The sequence below is a fragment of the Ovis canadensis genome, chromosome 5 (assembly GCF_042477335.2).
Source record: "Ovis canadensis isolate MfBH-ARS-UI-01 breed Bighorn chromosome 5, ARS-UI_OviCan_v2, whole genome shotgun sequence".
NCBI classification, from domain to species: Eukaryota; Metazoa; Chordata; class Mammalia; order Artiodactyla; family Bovidae; genus Ovis; species Ovis canadensis.
In genome coordinates, this window is record NC_091249.1 from 20,972,077 (window position 1) to 20,994,744 (window position 22,668).

At 48.8% G+C, this 22,668-nt stretch overlaps 1 protein-coding gene across 3 annotated transcripts in view; it reads left to right on the top strand.

Moving 5' to 3' along the window:
- Window positions 1-22,668, top strand: part of MED26 (mediator complex subunit 26) — a 40,814-nt gene that overhangs the window by 1,292 nt on the left and 16,854 nt on the right. Inside the window, exon 1 of one of the 3 annotated variants that reach the window (XM_069590665.1) lies at window positions 9,091-9,234. The exons of the other annotated variants lie outside the window; for them this stretch is intronic. The gene's annotated coding sequence lies outside the window, so the exon portion shown is untranslated. Of the gene's footprint in view, window positions 1-9,090; window positions 9,235-22,668 lie in introns of those variants that run through there. 3 annotated transcript variants of the gene reach the window in all.

A 22,668-nucleotide genomic window follows, 5' to 3' on the forward strand; every position in this document is an offset into this window, starting at 1 on the left:
CCCGGACACCCAGCTGCCCCTGAGGGCCGCTGCCATCCCTGTCTCTCTTCCCCCGGGCCCGGGCCGGGGGCTGGTCGGGCAGCCCGGCAGCGCTCGGTACGTGAGGCCGAGGCTTTAATGCGGCCTGGGCGAAGGGAGCAGATGGGAGCTGAGACTAGAGTTTTTCCCCCTCATCCACCCTAATTCTACGACCCTTGCTGTTCCTGACTGTGCTTGCCCACCTCGCCCTTACCATAGTACCCGCGACCCCCGGGAAGCCCTCCCGGCGAGGGGGAGGGGAGGGGGAAAGGCTGTGAGCAACTGGTGTCCGGGGTAGGACTCGGGGAGCCCGTGCCGCCGGTGTCTCGGCCTTATCGATGAGGAGGGAAGTCTTATTTACCTTGCCTCCCGGCTGGAAGAACCTTTCTGGCTTCGAAGGGAGCCCCCCTGGCCTCCTTTACACCTAGCCGGGTGCCCAAGGCGCGTGGAGAGTCCCTTTCGGTTCTGAGAGTGGACTTGCTTCGCTGGGTCTCTCTTGGGGTCGCTGCCAACGGAAGATGATCTTGTAGAGAGTGGGATTCTTCCTATTACCTTTCTGGGCCTAAGTATTCCTTGCGTATCACACCAAGGCAGAGCCCCGCTTTTGGGTAGTGAATTAGAGGTGATTATGTGCTCTCCCATTCCACCCAGAGCCCTTCTTCGTGTGCCCCCTACGTGGGGCCCTAGCCTGTTGGTTTGTGACCTAGACAGTCAGGGTTAACCCCAGGGTGTCGCTTTCTCAGGTGCTGCTCCACTGAGGCTGCTGTTTGTGGAGGGATCTCCCCTGCCCTTCACCGTGTGTGTTGGGAAGGATTTATCTAATTCTCATATTTTCTCTGAGTGGTTGTCCGTGATAGGGGTTATTTTCCCTTGTGGCCAGAGCAGGTTCAGCAATGGCAAGATGTTGTAGCATCCAGGTATGAAGTGAGCCCCTGCATTTCCTGGGAGACCAGGAAGTGGCCATTGAAACCACTTTAATGTGCTGGGGATGGAAGAAATAAACCATCTTCGGCTTGGCCAGGTAACTTAGGTTTCTGTCACTGTGGGGACTTTTGCTTTTCCTTTACATGAGTTTTGCTGATTACTTTTAGCAGTAGGTTTTAGCCAGCACTGTGGGAATAATTCATGGTTGGATTGTACAAATTTGGTAGAAAGAGAGGAGTTGTGATCTTTATAAGACTGATTTCTGTATCATAAGTAATTCCTGGTCTTCAGGCCCCATGAAGATAGACTTGGTGGTACTTGTCTTTAACAAATGTTGTATACATTTTTGTTATGACTTTGGGGGTGGAGTAGGCACAAGCTATATAAAACCTTGCAGAATTTTTGCAGTAACTGGTGCTGCAGCAATTCCCAAGACTGAAAAATTAGAGGATAAAACAAGTGAAATGAAAAATGTAGCCTTGATGACTTTCACCTCAGAGTGTAATTTCTCGAATTCCATGTGCTTGTTTGCCTTGCAGAGATTCTGAATGGTTGCTGAGATATTAGCACTGATCCTAATACCACCTAGGAGAGCTTTGGGATCAGGAGGCGCTTTAACAGGCAGTCACCATGTTGTAGATTAGGTGGGGCGGTGACCTCAGGGGTTCCAGTGTTTTGTAAGACTCTAAAGGGTTCCTAGGAGAACAGGAGGAAGAGGGTCCAAGCCCATGGTTGTGTTCCGTATCATGGAGTGCACATTTCACGTGGCTTCTCTGGGACGACTCAGAGTCTTACTGATGTAAGTGTAGTGGATAAAGTCGGGGTACTGTCTCTGAATATGAGTGATGAGAAAGTGCCTCCTTTAAATGCTGCTGTTGTCAGTGATGTTCCTGGGTGTTGTTACAAGCCATTTGACAGGAGTGTGGCTTGGAGCAAACTCCGCGGAGAAACTCAGAGCTGTGGAGGAATAGGTTGCCGGTAGAGATGGTGTGACCATATTTCTGCAGTTTCTCTTGATTGAACTGGGCCCAGGTGAGAGCTAGGTGGCTTCATCAAGGCATTGCCAGCACACAGCTGCTCTTCTCTGCCTTACCCAAGTAGAAACTCCACTTCTGCATAGTTAGTTGACACATATTTAAGATGCTCCTGGAAAATAAAAATGGGGACAGCGTTGAAGAGCCAACACTAAAATTAAACCTCTTTTGAGACAAGCGACCGAGAATTGTGTCATTAATGCTTACCTTTATGGGCATGCAGTTATGACAACAAACTTAACTTTTGCTTGAAAAGTCAATGTCAGGGAGCTGACTTAATATCCACAAGTATCTAAAAAGTTAGGGAAGTAACAAAGTAACATTTTCTGATCATCTCCCTGACAAAGAGAGTTCTTAAGAGGAAAGTTCTTTGCTCTAAATTCTAGCTTCTGGAGTACTTGAATATCTATAGCATCAGGCTTTGATTTAATAATTTTTGCCAGCTCAGTAATAAATTCTGTACACTTCTTTTCAAAAAGCAACTGAAAGTTTTTTAGAACAGTGGAATCCTTGCTCTTAGCGTTGTATGGCAGCCCAGGGTGTTGAAAATCTTTCCGAAGGGCACTGTGTGCCTTTGTTAATCTTGTTTTGTCATGGATAAAGTTGAGGAGGACTGTTTTCTTCCTGCCCAGAAATCAGTCAGTCCACTCAAGCATAGTCTCATCAGCAAGTGATTAGGTTCCTCATCAGCAAGTGATTAGATTCCCATTTGTATTGGACACTCCTTATTTTGCCAAAGTTCGGGCTTTGTCTTCCAGACCAGAGGACAGCCTTCAGGAGGAGTTTGTTTCTCTGTCTGCTCTGTCTAAAGCAGAAGTGTTAGGTGTACTTTCTAAGTGCTGGTTAAACTACTCAACCCTAGACTCCTTCTTGGGTTCTCCAGCAGGAAATCTCAGGACTACATTTCTTCCTCAGTATTCTGCAGACTTCAGGTGCCAAGGGGAGGTGACCAAGGGGCCTCTGCAGAGAGACATGGAAAAGATCATTTTCCCACCTAAGAATTGGAAGGTGAGGATACCAGTGAGCTTCGTTGGGCTGTGGGTTCCTCATCTACAACCTGGGACTGGGGACTGGTGTGTTTGCCCTATAAAGCTCCTTCTAGATCCAGGTTCAGATTCTGGACCTGGGCATCAGACGCTAACATGAATTGTTCCAGAAGTTTTGTCTTTTAATGCAGTATCTACTGTGTGAATTTTCTGAGTAACAAACGCTAACACACTAGCACAGAGAAGTATGCTTTGCCTGACTGTGCAACACTTCAGCAAAGTCTCCTGCTTCCTTCCCACAGCCTGTAAAGGGAGGTGGGGTGCGTGGCCAGTCCATGGTGGCCAGTCCTGCGACATCATGGCCGTAGGTGCTGCTGAGTGTCTTCCATGGCCTGGAGAGGACAAAATGCCTTTGTTTCCTACTGACTTAATGTGAGGTGACGGCCCTAAAGTTAGGGACTTACCCAGAGTTATTAGGCGATAATGCTTCCAACTTTATTTAAATGCACTGTAGTGATCTCAGATGTGGAGAGATGGCTTCAGAAGTGGCCATGAGGGCAGTGTTCTTGAGCCGGTAAGAAAAAATGTGGGCGCCTCTTCTCTCCCACACAAGTTTATAAGAGATTGCAACTTGGGTTCAATTTACCTGTGATGGATCCAACAGGATGATGACATTAGACAACCTGTCCTGGAAACATCTGAAGGTTTCTGTCAGGGGAACAGAATCCTGGGCCAGACCACACTGTGAAGTGGTAACTGCCAACTGATATGGAACCTGTCATGAGTCTGGTGCTCCAGCTTTCTTTTCTGCTTCAAGATTACAGCACTTCTGGTGTTTTTATAAAACACCATTGATCCTGCAGAAAAGAGGAATCTTCTAAGTTCTAAAATGGAAGGCTGTTAGTTCCAATTCTCATTAATACATTAGAACATATGAAATCGAAACATGCGGACTCTTCCTGACCACGCCGGTGGCCCAGATTCAGTAGCCTTCCTGTCTTTGCTCTTTTTCTGTTGTGGCCAGGATGTGGGAGGACAGCAGGATGGCATTTGTGACTTTGGGAAGTGGACAGGTGACAGTGTTGGTCCTCAGCAGGTGTAAGTCCTTGTTGTGACTCGCCCTCTTCCTCAGAAGAAGGTGGACTTTGCTTTCTGTCTTCACGGAGGTCCTCAGAGGTGGCGCTCTCATCAGGGGATGTTGTCCTGGCTGCCGGTCACAGAGGCCTGGAAGCAGTTCAGATCAGCTTAGGGGAGAGGCATTTGTCCTGATATAGATACAAACAGGCACTGTGGTCACTTGGGCTCCCAACACCGCTTCGAGTGGTGGGCCATGCCCTCCAAGGGGCCAAGCTTGGCGTTATGTGAAGGAGGAGCGCTCTGCTCTCTTGGCCTCAATTTGTCCATGTGTCTGTCTTCACAGATGGAGTTCCGGTTCACCCAGAACTGATCTTAACCCATCGTGGCCTCTCTCTGACTGCCTCCAGTGGTCTCCTGCCACCCCACCACTGTCAGCTGCGCTCTGGAAGCTGGGGGCTCTGTCTCTCAGCAGAAGTTGTGCTTTTTCTCTTTATTGCTGGTGGTGGCTGTCCTGAGTCTGCCTGGTGCCTGCGGGCCCCACTTAGCTGGTTGTCAGGTTGGGTGCCTGAGTTTGTGGCTCAGTGGCTGGCTGCGCAGCCAGTGCATTTGCAGTCCAGCCTTGTGAGTGCCCACGCTTAGAGCCCCCTTCTCCCACTGCTCCTTTTCATCCTCCGGACTGAGCAGGTATTGACACAGGGATTCCATGAATTGGAAAGCATTTCCCGCATAAGGAGGGCCTACCAGTATTCCGCATGCTGGATTTAAAAGTACACTCCAATGAATTTCAGTTCTTGGGAGGCAATACCCCTACATTTCAATCACCAACTCGACTCACACTGTTTATGGAGATATATGATAGAACTGGAAAAGGTGGCTCAGCTGTAAACATTTCTAGTGAGTGTTTATGGTGCTGGCTGTGGTGGGTGACCTGGGGATACCCAGCCACTACCCTGCAGGGACCTGGAGCAGGCGTGGTGTGTGCATGGATGGTCTGGGGCTGGGGCATCCTCACAGGGCTACAGCTCTTAGATCCAAACGGAACCGTTCTTCATGTGTCTTAATCCGAGATGGTTCAGAATTCTTAAGAACGTAAAATGACTTTGTAGAATCATTGTTTTCCTTCATTATTTGTGTTTTCAGAAGGAAAAGGAAGTCGTTTCTTGGTTGGTTTCTGACCTGAGGGGAATCGAGAGTTTGGAGGAATCGCTGGCAAGTCATCGAACAGTTTACCCTCTCAGCAATGGGATAGGAAGAGGGCTGGTGAAGGGCCTGGAGGCTGGTGTACAGTACGGGTTTAGGTTGGCTCTGTGTGGCTTCTGGAGGCAAACTTAGGACTCGAAAGGCAGGAGTTCATGGGAGGTAGATGCGGTTGGACTCGGGGGAGCTCTTCTTGATGATCATCAGAGCTGGCTCAAGAGTCCAGGGCCAGCGTGCCAGGAGGGTGTCGGACAGGACTGGGCCCTTGGTCAGGACTCAGACGCTTGACCTGTGAGTTCCTGGAGGTTCTGTGATTATGTATGGAGCCTGTTAAAATGAAGGGTCATGTCAGATGTGCCCCAGCCAGGTGGGTGGTGTTAAAAGCCTTCAAATGCTCCTGGGACTGCAACAGAGTTTCCTGGATTCGTCCATTGGCGACTATAAAACGAAGAGCTGCCATTTACTAGCACTTACTGTGTGCCAGGGATGCGTAGTGTACTTTGCATCCTGGGTGGTTCTCTGGACCACTCTTCACATGGATGCTCCATCTTCATTTTAGGGAAGAGCAGAGGTTGAGGGATCTTTCTAGTGTCACAGAGGTGGATACGGGAAAGCTTTGTGCCCAAATCCAGTGCTGGTTGGCTCCGAAGCCAGTGGGCCTAACAACCTGTTACATAAGCAGTGCCCAGAATGAAAGTTGAAGTCCAGTGCATCTTCTGAGGTTTACCTTAAATGTGAAGTGTTTTTAAATGTTAAGCTTTGCCTTTCCATTTCTTCCCAGTTCGTACAACCTTTCCCGCCTAAAAATCTTCTGGCCTACTGGCTCTTAACCTTTGGGGTATCAAGTTCCATGTTTATGATCAGAAGCATTCAGGAACGTCCACCTGATGGCATCAGTACACCTGATGGCAGGTGTACTGTTTTGTTTTTTAAAAAATTCAAGGACAGAAGCTGCTCCTAATCCAGGAATGTTGTGAAGTAAAGTTATAGCTTGTCATCAAAACAGCATCTACAGGAACCGGCAAGCTGACTTTACCAGTTTGTGTGGCACCTTGGGTCGGGCCCTTTGCGCTGCCTCTGGCTGGGGCCTCCTGTCAGCCCTGCCTCTCTCCCTTTCCCAGAAACCTTTCCCACTTTAATCCAAGACAGTCTCCTGCAGGCACCTAACAGGACTTAAAAATTCTACATTCCTGCTGAGACTAGATCTGTTCCCATGGGATGGCAAGTTCCTTGGTAACAGAGCAAGAGTTATTCCCCAACTCTCCAGAAAGAACTTCTTCAGCAAGTGGGTACTCAGATGCTTGATGATGTTCTTGTGAAAGGGCTAGTCTTCAGAGCCGGCTGTCAACATTTACTGAGTAGGTACAGGTTGCCAGCACTTTGCGCATTTAACTTACAGTAATACAGCAACCTGGTGAGGCAGGTACCAGTGTGGAAACTGGGGCTCAGTGGACACACTGGTAGAAGGGATGGCTCTGGGGTTGGAACCTCCCCCCACTCAGTCCTCGCCCATCTGCTGCTGCCTCCCATGTCACTCGGGAGAGGGCAGTGGATACAGGACAGGCGTTCCACTCTCCTGCCTAGATTTGGATCCTTAGGCTGGATTCTTCTGTGCAGCATTTTTATGCTTGTTCAACATGAAAGTTGTACCTGAATACTCTGCTTTCTCTTGAATCAGCTGAGAAAGAGGTGTTTTTCACTTTTTGTTTCTTGGCTGGCATTTTTCACCCCTGACAGAGAAGGTGACTCTTGATCTTAGATCCCTGTCTATCTGTGATCCCTGGAGACACTGATCAAATGCCACCTAGAGACTCTTTGGCCTTTTTTGATCATTGACAAACCAAACCCTTTCTGGACACCCCCATCCCCCACCCCCGCAGATTTCATTCTTCAGGGCCAGAAAGTGGGTGATGCTTTTTCCAGGCCACACTTCATGGTAGGCCAGCCTGGTGGCTGCTGTGGAGACTCTAGCCACTTGTCCACTGTGTACAAAGTGATTTTGTAGGTGGCTGGCCCTAGTCTGTGCCGGGGGTCCTGTGGTGGAGCCAGGAGAGTTACTGATGGAGCATTCGGCTGCACATGACTGTGGCTCTCACCGAGAGGCCGTTGGTGGCCTGGCTGTGCTCTTCCAGGTGCCGGTGGCCCCGCTCACCTGCCTGTACCTTCAGCTGCGTCCCCTGCCCACTCCCCGCCACACTTGGCTCTGCAGCGCAGCTGGCTTGCTAAGCTGGCCTTGGCTCTCCTGGCACACACCTGCGGGCTGGGCTCCCCTTGTCCCCGCGATGCCTTACTTGGATATCCCCCCTCCGCTATTCCAGCTTAGCTCTCTGGACCCCTCTGCAATCAGGTCCCTGGTCCAGCTTGTGGTGAGTCATGGGCTGGTGGCCACAGGGTGATCCCCAGCATAGCTACCTGTGTCCTTAAGACCAATCCTTCTTGAAAGCCAATTCCAGTGAACATGTCCCAGCTTTTTTTTTTAACCTCCTTGGTGTGCCTTGGCATCTGTGCCAGGCAGATAGTTGGCAAGCCAGCTTTTTAGTGCTGCGGGGGGGTGAGTGACACTGATGTAGAGGTATGTAAAAGAGGAACAATGGTTTTATACCCTTTCTGCTCATTATTTCACATTGTTTCCTTCAAGCATTCAGTCAGAAAGTTGCAGGCAAAGCACCTTTACTACTTCTGCGTTGGCTTGTGTTGCACAGAGACCCAGAAGCGGATCTCTTCTCAGGTGACGCCCTGGCTTTACTGCGTCTCTCTGTTTTGCTTTTTGTCGTGTTGCCTTTGCACAGTGGGTATCGTCTACCCAGCCCCTGTAGCTTTGGGAATCACTCTTACTGACCATCATCCAGGGTGGAAGAGGAAGGTACCTCTTCCCCAGAAGGCCACGTAGACGGTTCCTGGTACTTTGATTGAATTTGTCTGGACTTTGATTGAATTAGCAGACTGTGTTGATTGGTTCACCCCTAAATCAGGGCATGGTGTTATTCCATCCAGACTGACCCAGAGTAGAGAAGGTGCCCCCAAGAAACATTAGGGCACTGTTCATGGGAGAATAGGGTGGGAGTTGCCTGGTAGTGACCCTGGGTGATGCCTTTGAGGTGCTGCTTTAGTCACCTCTTTAAAAATTAAAATTTTGATATGATCGCACCTTCAAGTAGTTGGGTGTTGTGCTGGACCCGGTATTGGGTCCAGGTGACAGAATGGACATAACTGAAATATGAGTTCTGGAGTAAGCAATGGGTGGTTTGCATGGCGTCAGATCACAGCATGGGGTTCTAAGTACCCCTCATTCGGGCTGAACTGCAGACTCTGATTTGCCTGCAGTCACACTTGGGTGCCTTGTGTTGGCACAGGTGCCTGGTTGCAGCTTCTGGCCCCATCCTGGGCTAAGGAGCCCTCTGGGAGTCCAGGGGAGCCTCAGCACGGCCCAGCTTGTGCTCTGTCCTGCGCGCGCCTGGGCGAGGCTGGGTGGGAGGAGGTGGCGCCTGTGACCAAGCAGCAGCCGAGCTCTCCAGCCTTGTGTCCTCTCAGGCTCAGCATGGATGACTCCTGGGAGGCCTGGTCACAGCTGATTGTTGGGCCCATTTCCTCTTAACTATCCCCTTCCCCTGCCTAACAGAAGCTGGCACCTACTTGCATTTCAGAGTTTGGTTTTTTTCACTTACGTTAGCTGAGATAGAGTGATCTTTCATGGCCCTTCATTTTCCCCTTCCTATGTGTCTGGGGAGCTCTGACAAGCACCCAAAGTTGGTGATGTCTGCTCCCCCTTGGCTGGATGCTGGCAGCTGGGCAGTGGCAAACGTGGGCCACGTGTTACGAATGAGGCGTGTCTGGGGGCAGAGAGGTTTGTGAATGGACATTTCACTTTCACTTCTATTTTAAAGGAGCTTCTTATTCTTAAGCATTTAAAGTTCTCCCGTTGAAGGCTGGTCAGCAAGCCAAAGCTGCTGCTGCTGCATGCAGGAGCTTCACTTCTCACCAGCACCCTCCTTAATGAGGTGAGCTCATCCTGCATTTGTTTGTAAGGTTTCTCCTTGCACCACCGAGTCAAAATATTGTTTGTGATTGAAATTGGAGTGGGCGAACTGAGAGGGGAGCTGCTTTGTTTTTTGTCCTTGACACCATGTGCACCTGTGTGTCGCGTGGATAGGCTTGTTTCCCACGTGGTGGGAAACGTAGCAGCTCTGGGATTTGAACTCTTGAAGGCTCGGACAAGGATGGATCCACTTGCTGTTTGAAAGTTCCTGGAGAATCACTCTGACTTGGCTTGGGTGTGGGGTGAAAATGGTCGTGTCTGCAGGAAGTCAGGGAGGAGCTTGCAGAAGCAGCTCTGCTGTTCAGGCAGAAGCCGCAGGTGCCCCTGGTGGCTGCAGCCCTCCGGTGTGGCGGGGCAGCGACAGGGGGGACCCTGGTCTGGACAGGAGGTGGGGACTGTCTTTGGATTACTGGTGGACCTGCTTGGCGGCCTGCCTCACAGTCAGGGGAGTAAGCGTCTGCCTTTCGCCCTGGGGATGATGCTCCTTTGTCAGGAGTCTAGTCGGCATGGTTTTCTGTCCTGTCGGTGGTGGGCTCCCCCAAGTCAGGAGATAGGAAGTGGCATCATCTGCTTTGTGAGATGAGCTGGCCTTGGGCATGAGGATGCATTACTGACACTTGTCACTTGAGGGCGTCTCCCCGGGTCATTATGCTGTCCTTGGTGACCCACCGCAGGCTCAGTGCTGAATGCAGCTGCTTGGGAACGAAGGAGGCCTGAGGCCTAACGCTGAGTGGTTGCTGTGGTTGGCTCCCTCAACTGTACCGCACTGGCCTTTCTGCTCTCTCCAGACCTCCTGCTCATTTTACCTTCTCACCTTTGAATATTTGACTTTGCTTTGAGGACCCCTGTCTGGCCTTTAAGACTTTCCCCAGATGTCTCACCATGGTTTCCAGTGGGCCCTGGGCACTTGCAGGCCAGCCAGCTACTGGCCTCGCATGCTGTGCTGTTGGTTGGTGGCACCACAATCCACTGCTTTGCCGGCTGCCTCCCTTGGTCGCCATGCCTGTGAATGGGATCTCTAGGGAGTTGTAGCCTCTTCCTAGCCAGTCTTCTGCATCCAGATCTTATCTGCATGCCAGCCCCAGAGTGAGTGTTCAAAAAGACTGGGATGTTTCACTCTCTCTGTTGGGGCCATGTGGCTGACTGGGTAGCGTGGGAGCTCTGTAGGTGACATAGTGAAGAAGGCAGTCTTTCTCCAGGTGGAAAACTTGGGCTTCAGAGACGGGCAGAACTGAGTTGGGAGCGTGACTCTGCTGTTTGCCGTGTAGTTTTGGATGAAGTTAGGTTTGCAGCCTTAGTTTCCCCTTGGAGGATGTGCTCGTGGGACATCCTCTGCTGAGAGGGGGGTGTGGTCCCTGGCCTGAAGCATCCTGGGTCTCGATGTGTAGCTGACAGTTCACGGACTTGTCGGTGGGCAACTCACCCAGGTTCCATCCCTTGGTGGGTGTCCTTAGGATGCTTAGTGATTGAGGTCTAGCCAGTCATGGGGCTACATCTTTCCTGGCCAGTGATTGGTTCAGGGATGGACCTGTGACCATTTGAAAGTTGTAATGCTTTGCTGGGGTACTTGGGGGAGACTTAAACGGGAAAGATGTGAGCAGGTTGCTGCTAGGGTCTGCCGTGTGAGGACAGCCTGCCCAGGAGTAAGCCTGGTCCAAAGGGGTGGCGAGGAATACGTTGCCGGGGCTCAGTTGGCCCTAGGTGAGTGGGTGGCGTCTTGGTGAAGTCCATTTGTTTGTTCTGACCTTGCTGTCACTTGCAACTGAGAGAGTCAGCTGAGCACAGTGTGCCTAGTTTCTGACGTCCTCTCTCCTGCCCTGCTCCAACCTCGCTCAGCTGCTCATCAGCTCCTGACCTGCTGTTGCAGCCCCACCTAGACAGTCTGCCCTCCGTTCTCTTTCCTTCCTACCTGCTTCTCTGGGCTCAGGGTGCAGCTTTCCTCCCACAGCAAGGCCCTTGCCAGCTGTCCAAGGAGCACTGTCTTCTGTTCCTGGCACCCTGGTCTGATCTTGCCCACCTTTAACCTGTCTGGCCTGCCTGTGTCCCCTTCTGCTTTGGTCCCTTTCTCGCTGTTGCATATAGTTAATTCTGTTAGGGCCAAAGACCAGCTTACTGTGGGTCCATCTCTGATTTCAAGATGTGGGTGAGCACAAGCATTGCCTAATCTGGCAGCACCAAGCTGGGTTCAGGGTCGAAAGAGTTCAGGTTTGGTGGGGACTGGGCAGGGCAGCTGCTTGGCTCACAAGCATTGGGGTTGGGGTGGCTGGTTCCCCAAAGGACAGCCCTCTCCTGTGATGACTGTTGGGCCCTCTCCAGACCTCAGCCCCTTGGGGTCCTCCTGTGGTGCGTCGGTTCTCTTCTAGCCGTAGTGGCATGGTCAGACTCAGGCGTTGAGCTTGTCTTGTGTGTGTTGCTCAGTTTTAGGGAGTCTGGAGATTCTAGAGGCTGGAAATAGGACAGGAGAGAAGGTGGGCAGCTTTGGTTTGGCAGCACTTGCCTAGCCTCGTCTGTGGTGTGATGATCCCTCAGTCCCAGCCCCACCCCGGGAGTGCACATACCTCCTCTCTCCTTTGGGCCACGCCTGGACTTCCCCTGGAAGAGGGTGCTAAACCCTGAAGCCCCGCTGTGCTGGGAGAGCAGTGGCTCCAGGTCCTCCTCGGTTGCTTCTGCCTCAGTGGCCTCAGGGTGAATCGCCTAAAGCCTCTGGGCCTCAGTCTCTCTACCTGTGACATGTAGCTGTTGTGCCATCACCTGGTGGTGGTGTCCTGAGGGGTTGAGCATGTTAGGCGCCTGGTGCAATGTCTGACTTGGGCTTAGTCACCTAGAGGAGGGCGGGAGCTGCTGCTGTATCTCTGGTAAAGATGAGGAAAAGAGTGAGGGAGCCTGTCCTTACCTGAGGCCTTGCAGCTGGAAGGAGCAGAGAGCGGATTTTTCATTCTATTAGTGGGTAATAGTCCCGCAGGTGGAGTTCAGCCTGGAGGGACTGAATCTCATTCAGTCTAGTAGGCAACCATGATTAACAAATCCAAGTGTCCAGTGTCTTTTGATGTCATCTTTTAAGGGTTGTATGTTTGTAAGGACTTTATCTTTGGACCATAACAGAAGCAGGATAGTAGCAACTCACAGTACGCTCACTCTGTGATAGATAGTATTCCATTTAACAGATGAGACTCAGACTTAGCCAGGGTAAGTAGCTGGCCATCGCACAACTGACCTCAGAGACTTTGTTTTCCCCCGGAGGCCACTGTGCCCACTGCGAGGAGGGGAGCTGATGGCGAGAATGGAGATGGTGTCTGCCCGCCCATCCGTGTGGCAACCCCAGCCATGTGGGTGGTACCACCAAGGAACGTGCTTTAAAAGTTCTGTTTAACTTTAATGCCTACCTCAGTTGGCCAGTGCGCTTCTGGGCCTCATCCCTTGTGGGTAAGAACTGAGGCCTTTGCTGTGTTTTACCACATGGGGCGTGGGGTAGCTTGGGGGTGCAGAGCACAGCCCCTGTCCCTTCCTAGCAAACCACCCCCATCACACCCCCTGGTTTTTCTGGTATCTCTGGGCCCTCTGAGCCGTGTCAGCAGCATTCACGAGGTCTTGTCTTTTGGAGAAGAAAGCCTTCTTCCCTTTTCTTAACTACAGGTTGATGGGTGCAAAATTGTTTGAGCCTCCCCCCAAATGAAAAAGCCGAATGGATGGGCAGATAGAAAGAAAAGTGTTTCCTATGCAGGGGTTTTGGAGGTGGACCTGGGTTCAGATCTATGTAGCTCTGTTTCTCCGGTGCTTGTCTCTGGACAAATCGCAGCAGACACTGCGGACAGTCTGTCAGACTTGCTGTCCTCTTGTAAAGTGAGGACAGGCCTGCCCACCAGAGGGTGAGGAACGCCCACGGGGAAGTGGCTGGGCACAGCGGAGGTGCTGAACACAGGCGAGTACACGCCCCGCCCCTGCTTTCCTTGAGGGGTGGGGCTGGGGCCAGTTGTCCTCCTGGATGAGTTTGTAGATATTTAACTTTGGTTTTCACAGATGGTATTTTTTCCCAAGATAGTCTTCGTTTTAGTGTGAGCAGTTACCAGACAACATTGCATAATTTTGCACATTTCTGAAAGCTCCCTGGGGGGAAGTGGGAAGAAATTGGTTGTAGAACAAAATCTCAGGCTTGTAGACGGAAAGACACACTTCTTTAGAAGAAGTGCTAGGATTGGAACTCCCAACCAGACTTACCTGCCTGAACTTCTCTGAACCCCTCTATATTGCAGTGCAGACCAGGGGAGGGAAGGGATCAAAATACAGATTTCTGTGTGTGTGAAATCACCTAATTTACGAAGCAGTGTTCTTTGAATGTGGAGAACTTGGAGCTAACAATCACAACCTTCCAGAGACATCACCATATAGGGAAATACTGATGTGATGAATAATTGAAAAATATATACCTTATACTCAAATATGTGGTGAAATGGCATTGGCAGGTAATCAAGACTGGGTGGTTAACCGTCCTGTTGCTATTTTATATCTCCTACTCTTCCCCCTTCATCCCCCCCAGCCCCGCTGGCAGGACCCAGGAGAACTCCTTTTGAGAAATACTTACGCGGCAGGAGGTGTAGCTTTGGTCATGTCCTTTGATCTAGACGTTTTTTAACTCTTGGAAATTTATGTACAGACACATGGTCATTTTTAATAACAATGTTAGTGAATATATTTATCCAATAGTAATTGTTAGTATCGTTAATTAAATGGGAGAGGCTTAGGAAACATGGTACATCCACTGAGTCAGATAGCAGAGAGCTGTGAAGGTTGATCCTGAAGACTGCAGGAAAGGGGACACACTTTGCCATGATGACGAAAAGGAGCTTTTGTTGTTGTTGTTCAGCGGCTCACAACTAGGAAAGGCACAAAAACTGGAACTTAGGGTGAAATGGGAGACTTTTGTATCGGGGCAATAGGAATGGTTTTTGTTTTTGCTTTTCCTGTGCTCGGTTTTTTGTTAATTAAACAGTAAAAAGAAAAAGTAGATTGATGAGTGCTCTTCAGGCTAAAAACTACTGAGAGCAATCAAGATGTGGAGTGGGTCATGGGGCCTCTGTGTACTGCTACCAGCGGAGAGAAGAGGGTTGTTTTATCTCTCGTGCCTTTTTGGGAGGCTCAGAGCAGGAGTGTGCAGCTCCTTACCCCAGTCACGCCCACCCATCATGCTTTGCATGCTCTCAGAGCACAGGAGTCCAGCCCACCAGGACCGAGAAGACGTGTATGAAGTTTCCCTCGTTGCAGTCAGTGCCGCTGTGGTGGTGGCTCTGTTCAAGCCCCGGGGTCATCTGTGCTCCCTGCTTTTCTCTACCTTAATGCGCCCAATCCATCTGCAGGTCTTACAGATGACTTTGGTAGGTAACTCCACTACCAAAATGTATTTTCTCCTTTCATCATCTTTTCTCCGTCTTGCCCCTTCCAAACTGATATCAGATCACGCCATTGGCTTAAGACCCTCTGTGATTAGAACATGCATCCCCTCTCCTTATTGTCATGAAGAATTGATGCTTTCGAATTGTGGTGCTGGAGAAGACTCTTGAGAGTCCCTTGGACAGCAGGGAGATCAAACCATTCAACGCTAAATTTCAGTGGAAGGACTGATGCTGAAGCGCCAATACTTTGGCTACTTGATGCAAAGAGCCAACTCATTGAAAAAGACCCTGATGCTGGGAAAGATTGCGGGCTGGAGGAGAAGGGGGCGACAGAGGGTGAGATGGTTAGATAGTATCACCCACTCAATGGACATGAATCTAAGCAAACTGCAGGAGATAGTGAAGGACAGGGAAGCCTGGTGTGCTGCAGTCCAGGGAGTTGCAAAGGGTTGGACACGACTTAGCAACTGAACAACAACAACGACAGGTGCTGCCTGGCTTGGCCCCTTCTTTCCTTTCTTGCCTCATTTATGCTTCCCTCTCCCTCATTCATGGCTGTGCAGGACACCTTCCTAGATCTGACCTCGGATTCCTTCAGGCTTCTCTTGGCCAACCTTTGTAGAGAGCTCCCTCCCCGCCCTGCTGTCACACTGCCTGTCTCCAGACTCTTGTCCGTTCACGGCACACATAGGAAATAGGGTGTCCAGGCAGGGCACTGGGAAACTGGAGCTGGGAATGAGGGGCAAGCAGTTCGTTTCTTCAGTATAGTTTTGTGAAAAAAAGTGTAAAGTATTAGGGGATGTGCTGAATGTTGAACTTTATTGAATCTCCCAGTAACATTGGTGTTCCTAAAAGGGAGCACTGTGTCCTTGAACATAACTTTTATATGTTAGCTGGGTTTTTTTTGTTTTTCCTTGACATTGATAATCACCATGGAGAAGTTCAGTTTGCTTACAGATGATAAAACTTAGAACCATTTTTTAAGTACATCATAATTTATAAGAGTTAACAGCTAAAGAATGCAGGTTCTTTCCTCTTTTCATTTATATGTAATGCTGAATTATAGTAATGCAAATGGATTTTTGTTTCATTCAGGCTTTATTTTAAGCACTTTGAAGTAATAGAGAACTCTAATTTACTCAATGTGGTGTGCTTATAAATGTCTGACAGCTGGCTTTCCAGGAAAAATGCCATATGTACATACATGATTACACTGATAGAAAGGATAGGCAGCAGACAGTTCACAAGTAACCATGAAACGCAGCACTCTATTTTCAGTTCGAGGCAGCCAGTTGTTTCACTCAGACTGCTTTCCTTGTTTTCTGTTGAAGTTTTGTATCCATAGTCAACTTATGAGTTTAGTTTTGACATGAGCATTGACTGCTGATTGTTATGTTAGTGAGTGAAGTAATATCTTTGCAAAATCAGATAATAGTTTTCAAATACTGGAAGAATATTTCCTCAGTCGTTTGTGCTATTCCTAACAGCATGGCACACTTTGAAGTTTAATCTGCATAATCAGTATTTTCTTAAGTCTAAATCCCAGGGGATGGTGAGCTGTTTCTGGACCAGATAGTAAATATTTTCAATTCAGCTTTGTAGCTCATACTGTCTCTGTCACAACTCTGCCTTTATGCATACCACAGAAGCAGCCATAGATAATTTGTAAACAAACGAATATGGTTGTATTCCAGTAAAACTTTATTTACATGGCTGATTTTATGTTATGTGAATTTCATGTCAATAAAAAATAGATAAAAATGAAACTTTAAAAGTCTTTACGAAAGCAGGCATTGGTCTGGATACAGCCCAGGACTCTACAGAGGCCACCAACCTGAGAAGAAATCAAGCCCTGATTTGTAGTGTCTGCCAGTTTCCATGGTATGGATACTTTGACTGTGTCTGATTTCAAGCTGCTAGCATGATATCACCAAACATGAATTTGGGAAGACATGCTGCAGTAGTAGACATGGCCAGGATATGGTGGTCATGAACAAACCTGAAAACCCAAATAATAATGCTGTGCTCAGTTGTGTCCGACTCTTCACCGCCCCGTGGACTGTGGCCCGCCAGGCTCCTCTGTCCGTAGAATTTCCTAGGCAAGAATACTGGAGTGGGGTGCCATTTCCTTCTCCAGGGGATCTTCCCAGCTCAAGGATCTAACCTGCATCTCCTGCATTGGCAGGTGGATTCCTTACCACTAGCGCCACCTCAGTTCAGTTTAGTTGCTCAGTCGTGTCCGTCTCTTTGCGACCCCACGAACCGCAGCATGCCAGGCCTCCCTGTCCATCACCAACTCCTGGAGTTCACTCATACTCGCGTCCATCGAGTCAGTGATGCCATCCAGCCATCTCATCCTCTGTCGCCCTCTTCTCCTCTTGTCCCCAATCCCTCCCAGCATCAGAGTCTTTTCCAGTGAGTCAACTCTTCACATGAGGTGGCCAAAGTACTGGAGTTTCAGCTTTAGCATCACCTAGGAAGCCCCAAATAGTAGTAACTGTGGGGAAAAAATGAGTATTTCATCACCTTTGTTTTCAAATTTAAAAAATTGTTACACTTAAAAAAAAATTGAGGTGTAGCTAATTTATAGTGTTGTTGATTTCAAGTGTATAGCAAAGTGATTTAGTTATATTCAATTTTACACACACACATACACATATATCCCTTGTCAGAATGTTTTCCACTATGGATTATTACAGGATATGAGTCTAGTGCCCTACGCTAATACAGTAGGTCCTCGCTGCCTACCTATTTTCTGTCATAGTGTATATGACTCCCAGACTCCTAATTTATCCCCCCTTTTCCCCTTTGGTAACTGTGTGTTTTCAGTGTCTGTGAGTTGCTTTTATTCTGCAAGTAAATTCATTTGCATCACTTTTTAGGCTCCACCTGTAAGTGATCGCATGTGATACTTGTCTCTTTTAGCCATGTTAACACTGACTCACTTGGCTGAATACCTGAAACTGACACAACATTATAAATCCACTGGGCATCAATTAAAACCAAAAAAGCTATCCAAATGGAGAGATCCCGTGAGAAGTGAAAGGGGGTGCTAAAGTGAATTACAAATTTTTTTAACCATAAATGGTTGATTAAGAAGCAATAAAGATTCCACTTAAAAGATACTCTTAATAAAATTCTAAACCTTTGTTTAAAAAATGTTAAATCCAGGACATGTGCTATAATACAGAGAGGAACTCAAGTGATCTAGGGTAGCAGTCACTCCAGACCCCAGGAAGATGGCAGCAGAAGTGACACAGAGGTGGCACCCGTCCTTGCTGCTCAGATGAACATCTCAAGTGATATCTGTTTTCACCAGAGCGTTTGTCAGAGGAGCTCGGAACTCATTCCTACCTACTGCCTTAGACACTGTCTCTGTTATGCATGTTGGTGCCTTTGTTTTTCAGGAACTAGAAACATGAAGCTTACAAGCACCAACTTGAGCCACGCTGCCTGGACTTGATCTGGCTCCGTGACTGTGTGGCCTTGGGCGAGTTACCTAACATCTTGGAGTTTCACTGTGCTCATGCAGAAGATGAGAGGCAGTAGTAATACCTATCTCCTGGGGTTGTGTTGAGGATTCACTGAGTTAATACACGTCGTGTCCACCCGACACACAGGCCTGCCTGTGCAAATTAGTGTCTGCGGTCTACCTGACGCTGAGCATAAGTAGAGGTGATTTGTGAGCTGGATAGAGCTCAAGGATTTGTGACAGTATTACAGTGTTTTTAAAACTGTAATTAGCCACAAAAATACAAATGGAGGTTTCCTACAAAAATCCAGGTATGTGACTTTTCTAGAAAATTTAGAATGCTGCCAGGCAGGAGATAACTGCCTGCCCACAGCAGCCTTCAGCTGGCAGTCCCAACCACTCCCTTATCATAGCATTTCTTTAAAAATTACTTATTTTCTTTTTGGTTATGCTGGGTCTTCATTGTAGTGCACAGGCTTCTCACTGCAGGGGCTTCTGTTGTTGCGGAGCACAGACTCTGGACACGCAGGCTTCAGTAGCTGTGGCACATGGGCTTAGTTCTAAGGCGTGTGGAATCTTCCTGGACCAGGGATTGAACCCATGTCCCCTGTGTTGGCAGACGGAGTCTCAGCCACTGTCCCACCAGTGATTGATCTTTGCATGTTTTACCAGTGCTGTGTATAACAGCTGGCTCCCACGGTTCCTGAGTGCTGGCTGGCGTGAGCTGAGTGCAGCACACTCTGGGGTCGAGACACCCCTGTCCTGCTGGGATCTGGGCTGCAGGCCTCAGGCTCCTTGTCCAAGATGGCGTCAGTGCCTTTGCAGCTGACTCCTGGGATGGTTCTCTTGGTTGGAGTGTCTTGGAGGCCAGCATTCTGCTCCAGACCCTTTGCTGCCCCGGGTTCTCGGGGACTCCAGGCTGAGGTGACCACCTCTCCTGGCCCTGGGCTTGGGAGGAAGCCTTCCTCTAGTGTGTCATGTTGGTGATTTTCTTCATAGCTTTGCATTCAGTCACTTTGTCCTGTTTCCTTGTCAGGCTCCTTTCTTCCCTGCCATGAATGTAAGTCCCTCCAGCTCCGCCTGCTCCCTGAGTTCCTCCTCAGCACAAACACATTTTTATTTTCCTGGTAAATACTTAGCCACTGAATGAATTCTGGTGTCTTCTCTCTGTGAGCTGCAGCTGTCTCAGTGTGCAGTCTGAATGGTTTTAGCTCCCACGCCCAAGCTTTTCCTGCTGTTGGAGACAGCCATCCCCTCTCTGTGTGCAGGGCACCTTTCTCCTTGGAAGTGGCAGCTCTGTCTTCTGGCTGTGTTCTCCTGGCAGATCTTGGTCACTCTTGCTAATCTCACCGCTGAGCTGTAAAAATTGCTCTAGGTTTCAGCAAGATTCACGCCATATTTGCTTCTGTCCCAGCCGACCTCCCCGGACAGAGTGCTCTCTCCCTTCCTGCTGGTGGAGTCATGGAATAGGTGACGAAGGCAGGAGAAGATAACAGCCGTGACACCCGAGTCCAGTCTGCCGGACGGCGGGGCCTGCCGCGTCAGGGCCCCGTGCAGGCGCAGCAGACTTGGCTCTGCTTTCTTCCTCCTCTTTGTGGTGGAGTCGTTGCATTGCCCGGGTGAGCGTGAAAGCCAGTTGAGGCAGTACCAGTCACCATAAAAGTATTTGGCCCCCTAGGGCAGAGTTGAACACCTGAATTTATTTCTGAGGGAAAAATGAGATAAGGAAGTTGTGAAGATGAGCATTACAACATTGGTTGCAGTAGGAGAACCCAGAAGGAGATGGGATGCCCAGCAGTGGAGAAAGTCAAGGAAATTATGATGCATTAATGGGACGTTTAGCTTTTAAGATCATTATGAAGAGTATGTAGCAACAGGAAGACGTGTTCAATGGAAAAAAAAAAAACAAACCAGTATCTGTGATGCAGTTTCAACTACATAATTGTTGCAGACTCTGGATAAGAGCAGGAAAGTCACCCAGAGAAACATTGCCATGGCTCAGGCTGGTTGGGGCTTGAGGGGCTAAGGCAGAACTTGGCCTCTGAGGTCAGACCTGAGCCATATTGTTCTTATCTGCCTCCTGGGGCTGTTGGGGTTCAAGAGTGATGAAGGTAGTGGCCTAGAAGATGTTCTCAGAGGAAAGGAAGACCAGAGTGGGTGGAGAAAAACTCCAGAACTGAGGGTGAGGCGCTTGGGCACCATCACTGAGCCTGGTCAGTCTGTGTAAAAAGTTATGGGGCTGGATATAGGCATGCTCAGACAAAGCAGCTGTCACAAGTTGGCTAGGAGGTGAGCTCAGGTCCACCGTATCTGGGTTGGAATCAGGATCCAAAGAAGACATGCCTTAGATTATACAGTGGAGAAAAGACAGCCTTTTCAGTAAGTGGTGCTAGGAAAACTGGACAGTTCCATGTAAAAGAATGAAACTAGAGCACCTCCTCACACCATACACAAAAATAAACTCAAAATGGATTAAAGAGTTAAATGAAAGGCCAGAAACTATAAAGCTCTTAGAGGCAATACACTACTTGACATAAATCACAGCAAAATCCTCTATGACCCACCTCCTAGAATAATGGAAATAAACACAAAAACAAGTGGGACCTGATTAAACTTGAAAGCTTTTGCACAGCAAGGGAAACTATAAACAAGGTGAAAAGACAACCCTGAGAATGGGGGGAAATAATAGCAAATGAAACAACTGACAAAGGATTAATTTCCAAAATGCAGAAGTAGCTCATACAACTCAATATCAGAAAAACAAACAACCCAGTCAAAAAGTGGGCAGAAAACCTAAATGAACATTTCTCCAAGGAAGACGTACAGATGGCTAATAAACACATGAAAAGATGCTCAGCATCACTCACGATTAGAGAAATGCAAATCAAAATACAGTGAGGTATTGCCTTGCACTAATCAGAACGCCATCATCAAGCAGATGCTGGAGAGGGTGCAGAGGAAAGGAGGCCTTCTTGCATCGTTGGCGGGAATGTGAATTGATACAGCCAGTATGGAGATTCATTTAAGAACTAGGAATAAAACTACCATATGACCCAACGATCCCACTACTGGGCATATATCCTGAGGAAACCATATTTGAAAATGACACGGGTACTCCAGTATTTATCCCAGCACTATCTGCAGTAACTAGGACATGGAAGCAACCCAGGATGTCTGTCGACAGATGAATGGATAAAGAAGCTGTGGCACACACATTACTCAGCCATAAAAAGGAATGTATTTGGGTCAATTCTAATGAGGTGGATGAACCTGGAGCCTATTATACAGAGTGGAGTAAGTAAGAAAGAGAAAAGTAATACTGTCTATTAATGCATAGATATGGAATCTAGAAAGATGGTACTGATGAACCTGTTTGCAGGGCAGCAATGGAGTCTCAGACACAGAGAACAGACTGTGGACACATGGCGGGAAGGGGAGGGTGGGGCAAATCGGGAGAGTAACATTGAAGCATACATTACCGTGTGTAAAATAGATAGGCAGTGGGAATTTGCTTTGTGACGCAGGGAGCTCAACCCAGTGCTCTAAAAACCTAGAGGCATGGGATGGGGAGGGAGGTCAAGAGGGAGGGGACAGATGGATTCATGTTGATGAATGGCAGAAACCAACACAGTATAGTATAGTAGTTATTCTTCAATTAAAAATAAATACATTTTAAAAAAAGAAAGACATGTCTAGTGGGGCTAATGTGAGTGGGGTAATTTGGAGGTGAGAGAAAGGGAGGCTTGCTTGCACCAAGGGTCCTAGCCCACTTCTCAGGGTGGGGAGCAGTGGAGTCAGCCAGTGGTGCTTAGAAAGCCTCAGTACCTGTTGGATGCAGAAGTGCCTCTAAGTGCATCCAGAGGTGATGCCCGGGCCCCAGATGCAGCTGTGGAGCTGCCTGGGGGTGGGACTACTCAGGCAGTGGAGAAGTGCGGTGAGAGAAGGAAAGGGTCTGAGACTGTGCCTTGAAGAGCTCCGAGAGGAGGGTGTAGAGGTCTTGAATGTAGAGGGATGTCAGGATCTGCCCAGGGTCAGAGAGATGAGGCATGGCAGGGCTGAAAGGTCCTCAACTTTGGTGAAAATTTAGCTGGGCAGAGCAGTTTGGGTGCATTGACAGCCTGCATGCTCAATCATGTCCGACTCTTTGCAACCCCATGGACTGCAGCCCGCTAAACTCCTCTGCCCATGGGATTCTCCAGGCAAGAACACTGGAGTGGGCTGCCATGCCCTCCTCCAGGGGACCTTCCCTAACCTGGGGACTGAACCTGCGTCTCTTCAGCCTCCTGCATTGGCAGGCAGGTTCTTTATTGCTAGCGCCGCCTGGGAGGCCCAGGTAGAGCTCTCTCAATTTCCGTTTCAGTGTTAATGTAAGTTTTAGTGAAAACTTGTGCTGTTTCTTCACCTAGTTGCCTTGTCACTTCTGTTTGGTATCCACCTGTAATGGTGGCTACAGAAAAGGGAAGAAATAAATTTTTTAAGAAGTTTTAAAAAATTGGTTTAAAATAGTGAGAAAATAATAATAGAAAAATGATATACT